The following is a 9,623-nucleotide window of genomic DNA, read 5'->3' as shown; positions in this document are numbered from 1 at the left end:
GTATACGTGTGCACATACGTGCCGGACTGCAATGCCTTGGCGCGCACCAGCCAGATTGCACCAACAGGGATTTCTGGAGCAGACGCTGACAAACAAGCATGGCTGGCTAAATATGCTACTGGAACGAGTCATGAAGGCTCGGTCCCTACAGCTAATACCATGGAGCAGATCAACACTATCTTGAGAGACCAGTTCGGCATCCTGCCGAAGAGGAAGACAATCGGCTATTCCAAGCCGTACCCTGACGAGTATGATCTGATCCCGCTGCCACCCAAGTATCGGCTCCCTGAATTCTCAAAATTCAATGGAGCAGAAGGATCTAGCTCAATAGAGCACGTAAGCCGATACTTGGCACAGCTGGGCATGATTTCAGCGTCAGACCAGTTACGTGTGAGGTTTTTCGCACAATCTCTTATGGGATCAGCCTTTGGATGGTACACGTCGTTGCCACCAAACTCAGTCCGGACGTGGAAGCAAATGGAGGAGCAGTTTCACGTGCAATATCACTCAGAAGCTACCGAGGCCGGCATTGCCGATCTGACACAGGTGCGGCAGAGCGGGGAGAAACAAGATATCGAATACATCCAACATTTCAGGACTGTCGAGAACCGATGTTATTCGGTTCGTTTATCTGAGAAGGAAGCAATCGAGCTGGCAGTGCTGGGCCTCGCAACGCCGATCAAGGATCTGACTTCCCAAGCAGAATACAGTTCATTGTCGAACATGGTGCAGAAACTCACATCGTATGAGTAGCGGCACCCTGAATTGTACCAAGACAAGTTCAAGCGTCCGATAGGCCTGGTTGAGATGGAAGAAGCTGAAGATCCTGCACCAGACGTAGAGGTGGCCGTAGCTGAGTGGGCTCGGGGGGCAAACCCCGTGTCCTGCAAATGGGTAAAACCACAAGGGCCTGCAAGAGGGTTTGACTTCGATTTGAGCAAGGCTGAGCAGATTTTCGATCTTTTGCTTAAGGAAAAACAGCTGAAGTTACCCGAAGGCCATAAAATCCCTACGGCACAGGAAATGAACGGGAGGCCGTACTACAAATGGCATCACTCGTTCACCCATACCACCAATGACTGCAAGGTGTTTCGTCGACGGATCCAAATGGCGATAGAACAAGGCCGATTGCTCTTTGGGCAGTTTGCCATGAAAGTGGACACACATCCGTTCCCTGGCGTCAACATGGTGGAACCGAACCACTCCGCGAGGCGTCGACTGGATTTCTCGTTTAATGTCAACATGGCAGGACCTGTACGCCACCATGGCAAGGATAAGGAAGAAAGCAGTCACTCCCGCGGAAAGGAAAAGGAGGAGGCCGATCCACGCGACCGGCCCCGATATAATGACAAGCGGTACCTCACCAAGGAACAAGTGAGAAGCGTGCGATACCAAAAACCACTTTCCACGCATCTGCTCAACAAGTATGAGTATCAGTATGACCGACGTCGGCAGTACGACAGAGATGGCGAAAGAGATCATCGGTCTGATGTAGACAGTAGGAGGTACCGTCGGCATGACAGAGTTGACGAAGGACGGGAGCGCCGCGCTAAGGAGAGGTCAAGGGAGCAAGAAGACATGGATAGACACTGGGACTGTCCCTTCTTTAAACACTGCTGGGACTCAGGGATGAGCCGATTGCCTACAATCGATAACTGCCCGGAGTGTAGGCGCCGGAAGAAGGATGCAGGGGAAGTTTCAGTTTTCAACCGTCTAGGGCCTCTCCCGCCACAGAACAAACATGCTGAGTCCTCTCAAGATGAAGACTTTGAGGAGTCAGAAGATGAAGAAGAGGATAGGTACCACTGGCCAAGGTGGTGCCCCGATGGACTCAGCCACTCCCAAAAGCGTAGGGTTCAGCGGCTACGTAGCTTGGAGCAAGCCGAAGCACGATCTGGCCATGAAAATTCAGCAGACTTTGGACGAAGAGACTCGTCCACCAAAGAAAGTTTGGCGTCCCAAGCAAGAAAAAGCCGATGTGGGTACATCGGCTGGCACAAATATGGTGTTCTTCCTTCCATCAGAGTTTCGTGCCCCGAGAGCCGAGGAAGTGCCGATAGCACGGTTGATTGCGGTCCACAGCCCGTCATCTTTGAAAAACCACGGGAGAAGGGCTACAAACACATGAAGGCCATGTAGCTAAAAGGTTATATCAATGGGCAGCCCGTCGGCAGGATGTTGGTTGACACGGGAGCAGTGGTCAATATAATGCCATATTCCATGCTACGGCGTCTGGGGCGCTCCAGTACCGATCTGATCAAGACCAACGTCACACTAAACGACTTCAACGGCCAAGCATCAGGGACGCAAGGTGTCCTGAACGTGGATCTAACCATAGGCCGAAAGACAATCCCAACGACATTCTTCATCGTCGACAGCAAGAGCACCTACGCTGCCCTGCTAGGAAGAGATTGGATTCACGCCAACTGCTGCATTCCATCTACAATGCACCAATGCCTGATACAGTGGGATGGAGACGACGTAGAAGTCGTGCATGCAGATGACTCGATCGACGTCTCAATAGCCGGCATGAACATTTGGGACTCGGAAGACCAAGAACCGCTCTCTGGAATCAGTTTGGACGGCTGTGATCGCATCGAGGTGACGAAAAATGGGGTGAGGCTGGTCTTATCCACCGGCCTGATGGAGTAGCAAGAGCAACATCCATCGACATACGTGGCAAGGCTGATCCCTGCGATCGGCCCCAAAAAATAAAAAGCAAGGATCTCACTTCAAACATGTCAAGTAGTCGTGGTAGGGAGACTCCCTCCTGTAAGGGAGCACATACAAGTTGTAAACCTTCATTGAGCAATTCTATCAACATGGAGGCCGATTCTAGCAATCGGCCAAAATTATCCTCGCCATACGTTCTGCCTGTGTTCAACGTCGATCTAACAGGCGACGGAAAGCTAGGATATGGGTTTACGTCAGCTGATGAGCTAGAAGAGATCGACATTGGTCCTGGGGATAAGCCACGACCAACATTTATCAGCAAAAAGTTAGATCCGCATCTGAGGGGCCTGATGATAGCTTTGTTGAAAGAATACCCAGATTGTTTTGCCTGGGATTATACAGAGATGCCCGGGCTAGACAGGAGCATCATTGAGCATCAGCTACCTCTCAAGAAAGGATTTCGGCCGTTCCAGCAACGAGCACCACAGATGAAGGCCGAAATTCTAGAAGAAGTCAAGAAGGAGATTGAGAAGATGTTGAGCGCCGGGTTCATCAGGCCATGCAGGTATGCTGAGTGGATATCTAGTATCGTACCTGTGGAGAAAAAGGACGGCCGATGGCGCGTCGCCATAGATTTTCGCGATCTCAACAGAGCCACTCCGAAGGATGAGTACCCTATGCCGGTAGCTAAGACGTTAATCAATGCAGCGGCTGGTCATAAGGTTTTAAGCTTCATGGATGGTAATGCCGGTTACAACCAAATTTTCATGGCTCCGGAAGATATACACAAGACTGCCTTCAGAGTACCGGGTTCGGTGGGCTTGTTCGAGTATGTGGTCATGACATTTGGGGCTGAAGAATGCCGGTGCAACATACCAACGAGCCATGAATTACATCTTTCATGATCTGATCGGCAAGTTGGTGGAGATCTACATTGATGACGTGGTGGTCAAGTCTGTCTTAGTGGAAGGACACCTGGAGGATTTGCGACGCATCCTGGACCGAACTAGAAAGTTCGGACTTAGAATGAATCCAAAGAAGTGTGCTTTTGGTGTGACGGCCGGTCAATTCCTGGGCTTCCTAGTTCATGAACGTGGAATTGAGATCGGCCTCGAAAAGTCAAGAGGCGATGCGAACAATGAAGCCACCTACCACCAAGAAGGAACTCCAAAGTCTCATCGGCAAAATCAATTTCGTCAGAAGGTTCATCTCTAATCTGTCAGGACGAATTGAGCCGTTCATGGGATTGGTAAAAATCAAACCTGATGAGGAGTTCCACTGGGGGGCAGAGCAACAGCGAGCGTTTGATGAGATTAAAGAGTATCTAACGAAGCCGCCCGTGTTGGTTCCGGCCCAGCAAGACAGGCCATTCTATATTTACCTGTCAGTAGCCGATACTTCTATCGCCTCAGTGGTAGTACAAATCTATGATGGCATGGAAAGGGTTGTTTTCTACCTCAGCAGAAGGATGTTGGATGCAGAGACGAGGTACCCGGAGATCGAGAAGTTGTGCCTCCGCCTATTTTTTACTCCGCACCAAGCTTCGTCACATCTTTCACGACGGCATAAATCGTCATCATTTGCAAATCAGACGTCATCAAGCACATGCTGTCGGCTCCTGTTTTGAAAGGCCGACTCGGTAAATGGATGTTTGCGTTATCAGAATTGGATCTCCGATATCAACCTGCGAAAGCAGTCAAAGGACATGCCTTGGCCGATCTGATCGCTGAGCGAATCAACACTAACATAGCAGCACTGTTTATACGTGCATGGGCCATGTTCTTCGATGGGTCAGTTTGCGATGATGGTTGCGGCATCGGCATCCTACTCGTGTCGCCCCGGGGGGCAACCTACACCTTCTCCATCAGGCTATCTACCCCTTGCACCAATAATGTTGCTGAGTATGAAGCAGTACGTAAGGGGATGGAGTTGCTAATTGAAGCCGGGGCCGAAGCAGTGGAACTCTTTGGAGACTCAAAGTTGGTGATCTCTCAGCTCACGGACGAATACAAGTGTGAGAGCGAGTCACTCTTCCCGTTATGGATGCATTGCCGCGAGCTGATGACACAGTTCAGGTACATAAACTTCAGCTCGGGTCCCGAGGTCGCAGAATACGGAGGCGAACGATCTCGCACGGATGGCGTCAGGCTATAAGGAGACAGTGGAAGGAGCCGATGTCCAGATACATTTCATGGAGCCAGATGATTGGAGAGCCGATATCTTCAATTACTTGAAAGATCCAGCTCGGGGGGCACCTAAACGGATAAGGTACAAGGCCATGAAGTATGTCCTTATCGGAGATGACATGTTCTCACGAGGACCTTGGAAGGGTTACTTCTCAAATGTTTGGGAACAGCCGAGGCAAATCGGCTCTTACACGAGGTACATGAAGGCGCCTGTGGAACTCATCAATCGGCTCATAAGATGAAGTGGTTGATCGGGCGATCGGGGTTTTATTGGCCCACCATGCTTGAGGACTGTTTCAATTACTATAAAGGGTGTCAAGCATGTCGGAAGTTTGGGAGCATTCGGATGGTACCGACATCGGCAATGAACCCCATCATCAAGCCTTGGCCATTTCGAGGATGGGGCATGGACATGATCGGAAAAATCCATCCTGCATCGAGCAAAGGCCACGAGTGGATCTTGGCCATTACAGATTATTTCACTAAATGGGTGGAGGCCGTTCCTATGAAGTCTGTGGCATCGAAGGACGTTATCAGTTTCGTGAAAGAGCATGTCATCCACAGATTTGGGATACCCCAGACCATCACGACCGATGGAGGTTCGGTTTCGTTTCTCGCGAGTTCAGAGATTTCTGCGAGGGCATGGGAATTAAGTTGATCCGATCATCCCCATACTATGCTCAAGCAAATGGGCAGGCTGAAGCATCCAACAAGAGCCTTATCAAGCTGATTAAGAGAAAAATCGACGAGTACCCTAGGCGTTGGCACGAGGTTTTGTCGGAGGCTTTATAGGCTTATCGCATGTCATGTCATGGGGCGGTAAAGACCTCGTCGTACCATCTGGTCTATGGACAAGAAGCCGTGTTACCTTGGGAGATCACGGCTGGGTCGAGACGTGTCACATTTCAGAATGACTTGACAACTGAAGAGTATGCAGCCCTGATGAGTGATAGCGTTGAGGATCTGACGGAACTTAGACTTTGGTCACTTGAGAAAATTAAGGAGAACAAGGCCAAGGTGGCTCGTGCATATAATAAGAAGGTGAAGCCAAAGGAGTTCCACGTTGGTGATCTGGTATGGGAAGCTGTATTGCCGTTGGGAACTAAGGACAAGGCGTATGGTAAATGGTCTCCAAATTGGCACGGGCCGTACAGGGTTGACCAGGTCCTAAAGGGCAATGCATACATGCTCGAGTAGTTGGATGGTGTGAAGTTCCCAGTGGCCGTCAATGGCCAGCATCTCAAGAAGTATTTCCCAAGTATGTGGGATGATGGGCAGTGAAATACGGGGGCCGATTTTAAATCGGCCAGTAAAAAAAATTCATCAACTTGAGCAGTGGAATATGGGGGGCCGATGTATGAAATCGGCCGATAAAAAAATATCTAAACAAAAGCATAGCCGATGCACTGACCATCGACTTTAGAGCTGAAAAGCCGATGCGGAGCCATCGACTATAGAGGAACAAGCTGTTATTTCAGGTCACCATTCAATTTTACATTCGATTGTGGGACTGGCCTTGTTGGCGTTTTGGGCAAAGACCGATGTATTGCCATCGGCTTCTCGTGCAATGATTTATTTTGATAATCGGAAGAATTAAGCATGGAATCCTTCTTCATTGATTTAAAAAGGGGATTTTTTACAAGGAGGAGCCGATTGCTCAGGAACGAAGGAACAAAAGGAGGACAGATTGCTACTACTAGTCCTATGCTAAGTGGTCCCTACTCTAAGGACCGTCGCTGTCCTCGTCGTCACCGTTGTAGCCGCCGCCGGTGCTGCTGCTGGCGAGCTCCTCGTCACTACTGCCGTAGCCCTCAATGGGGGCTTCTTCCTCCTCATCATCGTCGTCTTCGTCGTCATCCGACCAGGCCCAGCCGCGGAAGCGCTTCGCCGGCGGCTCGTCGGAGGAGGTGTCGTCCTCCTCTTCCTCCTCGTTGGAGGAGGTGTCGTCCTCCTCATCCTCCTCTTCTTCCTCTTCGTCGGAGGTGGTGAAGCTACCCCAGGAGAGGAGGTCATCCTCACTCTCCGCCACCAGTTCCCCGTCGATGAGGAACCGGAGGTCGTCCTCCCCATCGGTCATGGGCAAGTCGCCATCTGACCCAACGAGGGCCTCGGGTGGGCCATCTGGCACGAAGTCGAAGTCCCACTCCGGCTCATCCCATTGGTTGTGCTCTGGCATCGGCTCGCTTGAGGAAGAAGATTGGAAGGAGAGAGCCGATGCAGCGAGAGGAGGAGGATGAGTCCATGGTGGAGGAGGGCTTTTCGGTGGCTAGTACTGAGGAAGGGGATGAAGAAGCAAGTTGCTCGACGCGGTTAAATAAAAGGGGATATAGTGGAGATTTAATGCTGTGGCGGTTTTCGAGGACATGGTGCCGAATCTGTCAAGTCGTGCAGAGAAGCTGAGAAGGCAAGGCATCATGATGAAAGATTCTGCGACGATTCTGCTCTGCCACGACGTGACCCTACGAAGCAGAAAAAAACAGAGTAGTTTTGAAATTATCATTGCCAAAACCAGGGGGCATGTGTTATCACCAGAATTTAACCAAGTCTGGAGATGGGCCGTGATTAAATGGGCTTAGAGGATATGCATGGAAAATATTCCCGAACCGGCCTTGTACAAGAAGTTTGGGCAAGATTGCCCGTGTATCTGTAAATTATAGTAGGTTACGTGTCGGTTAGAATTAAGAGATAGAGTTTAGCTCGTACACGGTTGGGTTTATTCCCAAGCTAGAGAGTCTACGGACTATAAATATGTATCTAGGGTTTTTGAGAACGGAGGACGATCACGTTCACAACAAATCAATCTAGGCGCATCGCCACCCCTTGTCTCGAGGGTTTCTCCCGGGTAAGCAACATGCTGCCTAGATCGCATCTTGCGATCTAGGCAGTATCAGTTTATTCGTTGTTGGTGTTGCTCGTGCTGAAGCCTTTTTGATGGCGAGCAACACCCTTATCTTAGGTGTTTTGGGGTTGATGACAATGCTTTCACGATGTACTTGTTTAGCTACGCTACCCCTCGATATCTAGCTGCCCTTACACCTATTTTAGGTGTAAGGGCAGCATCTTGCTTGTTCGTTATTTAGTAGATCTAATCCGTTATAGTTGCTCCTTGTTCTTCAAGGATTGGTTTGATATCCGTATGGTTAGGCCTTGTAAACGGGTTGAAGGATCCGGTAGTGCGTAAGGTGTGGTTTATTAAGCTCTAGGGGGATTGTTCCGGGGATCAACTTCACGTTGGTTTTTAGGCCTCTTTAGGGCTGGTTTTCCATCATCTTACGTATCACGCTAGGCTCAATTACGCATAGGATGTTCCGATTATACGGTGAAAACCCTAGACTATCGTAGATTAGCTTAGCTTGATATTGATAAAGCAAGATCCCCATGTCCTTATAAATCTAACATGAACCATGGGGCAATCGGCTCTTTGAGCCGATCCACAGAACAACTTAAGAGCCGATCGGGGCTCGTATTTAATGTTTACGTGTTTACCATGCAGGAAACTAGTCGAAGCAATCCATCACCTTCCTGACCAGGTATAGGTCAGGTGGCACGCCCTCGTAAGCACTAGGACGTGTGCCGGGAAGGCATTGCGGGCCGTCGCCCGAGGGACCAGGGTCCACCGCAATCCTGGGAGCCTCCCGGCTCTACTGTGTTGCCCGTCGCTGCTCGCCGGTGGGTTTTTGACCGCAACAGGAACACAATGAACAGGACTAACCCATCTACTATCAGCAATAGGATATATAATACCAGCTTCAAGAAGTTTTAATACCTCATTCCTTACCACATCCTTCATCTTAGGAATTAGACGACGCTGATGTTCAACAACGGGCTTTGCATCATCTTCCATGTTGATGGCATGTTGGCAAATAGAGGAGAAATTCCCTTCAAGTCATCAAGAGTGTAGCCAATAGCTCCTCGGTGTTTCTTCAATATTTCCAATAATCTTTCTTCCTCAAAATCCGAAAGCTTAGCACTAATAATAATAGGATATGTTTTCTTATCATCAATATAAGCATACTTAAGATTATCAGGTAACGGTTTCAAATCAAAAACAGGATCTTCCTTTGGTGGTGGTGTTGTACCTAGATCTTCGACCGGTAAGTCATGTTTAAGAATGGCTTGACGAAGGAAAATTTCATCAAGCTCATTCCTTTCTTCCCTAAAGACTTCACTCTCATGATCCTCCAAATATTGCTGCAAAGGATTATTAGGAGCGAGAGCAATAGATGCAAGTTGTTCAACTCTAAAATCATTATTAGGCAATTCAGCTTCATAAGGAACTTTGGCAAATTTAGAGAAATTAAACTCATAAGATTCACCAGCAAATTTAGTCACAATTTTCTCTTTCTTGCAATCTATAATAGCTCCACAAGTATTTAGAAAAGGTCTACCAAAAATGATAGGACAAGTCTTACTAGCAGCAGAACCAAGTACCAAAAAGTCAGCAGGATATTTAATCTTACCACATAGAACTTCCACATCTCGAACAATACCAATAGGAGAGATAGTTTCTCTATTAGCTAGCCGAATAACCACATCAATATCTTCAAGTTCACAGGAACCAATTTCATGCATGATTTCCCTATAAAGCTCATAAGGAATGGCACTAGAACTTGCACCAATATCGCATAAACCATAATAACAATGATCACCAATTCTAACAGAGAGCATTGGAACACTGGCTTTCCTAGACTTACTAGGATGTGAAACAATATTAGAAGCATCTTCACGGAAAATGATGTGACCATCTTCTACATTTTCAGTCAC

Source organism: Lolium rigidum, chromosome 6 (genome assembly GCF_022539505.1).
Source record: "Lolium rigidum isolate FL_2022 chromosome 6, APGP_CSIRO_Lrig_0.1, whole genome shotgun sequence".
NCBI classification, from domain to species: Eukaryota; Viridiplantae; Streptophyta; class Magnoliopsida; order Poales; family Poaceae; genus Lolium; species Lolium rigidum.
The sequence above is the reverse complement of the archived record's forward strand: the minus strand, read 5'-3'. Positions refer to the sequence as shown.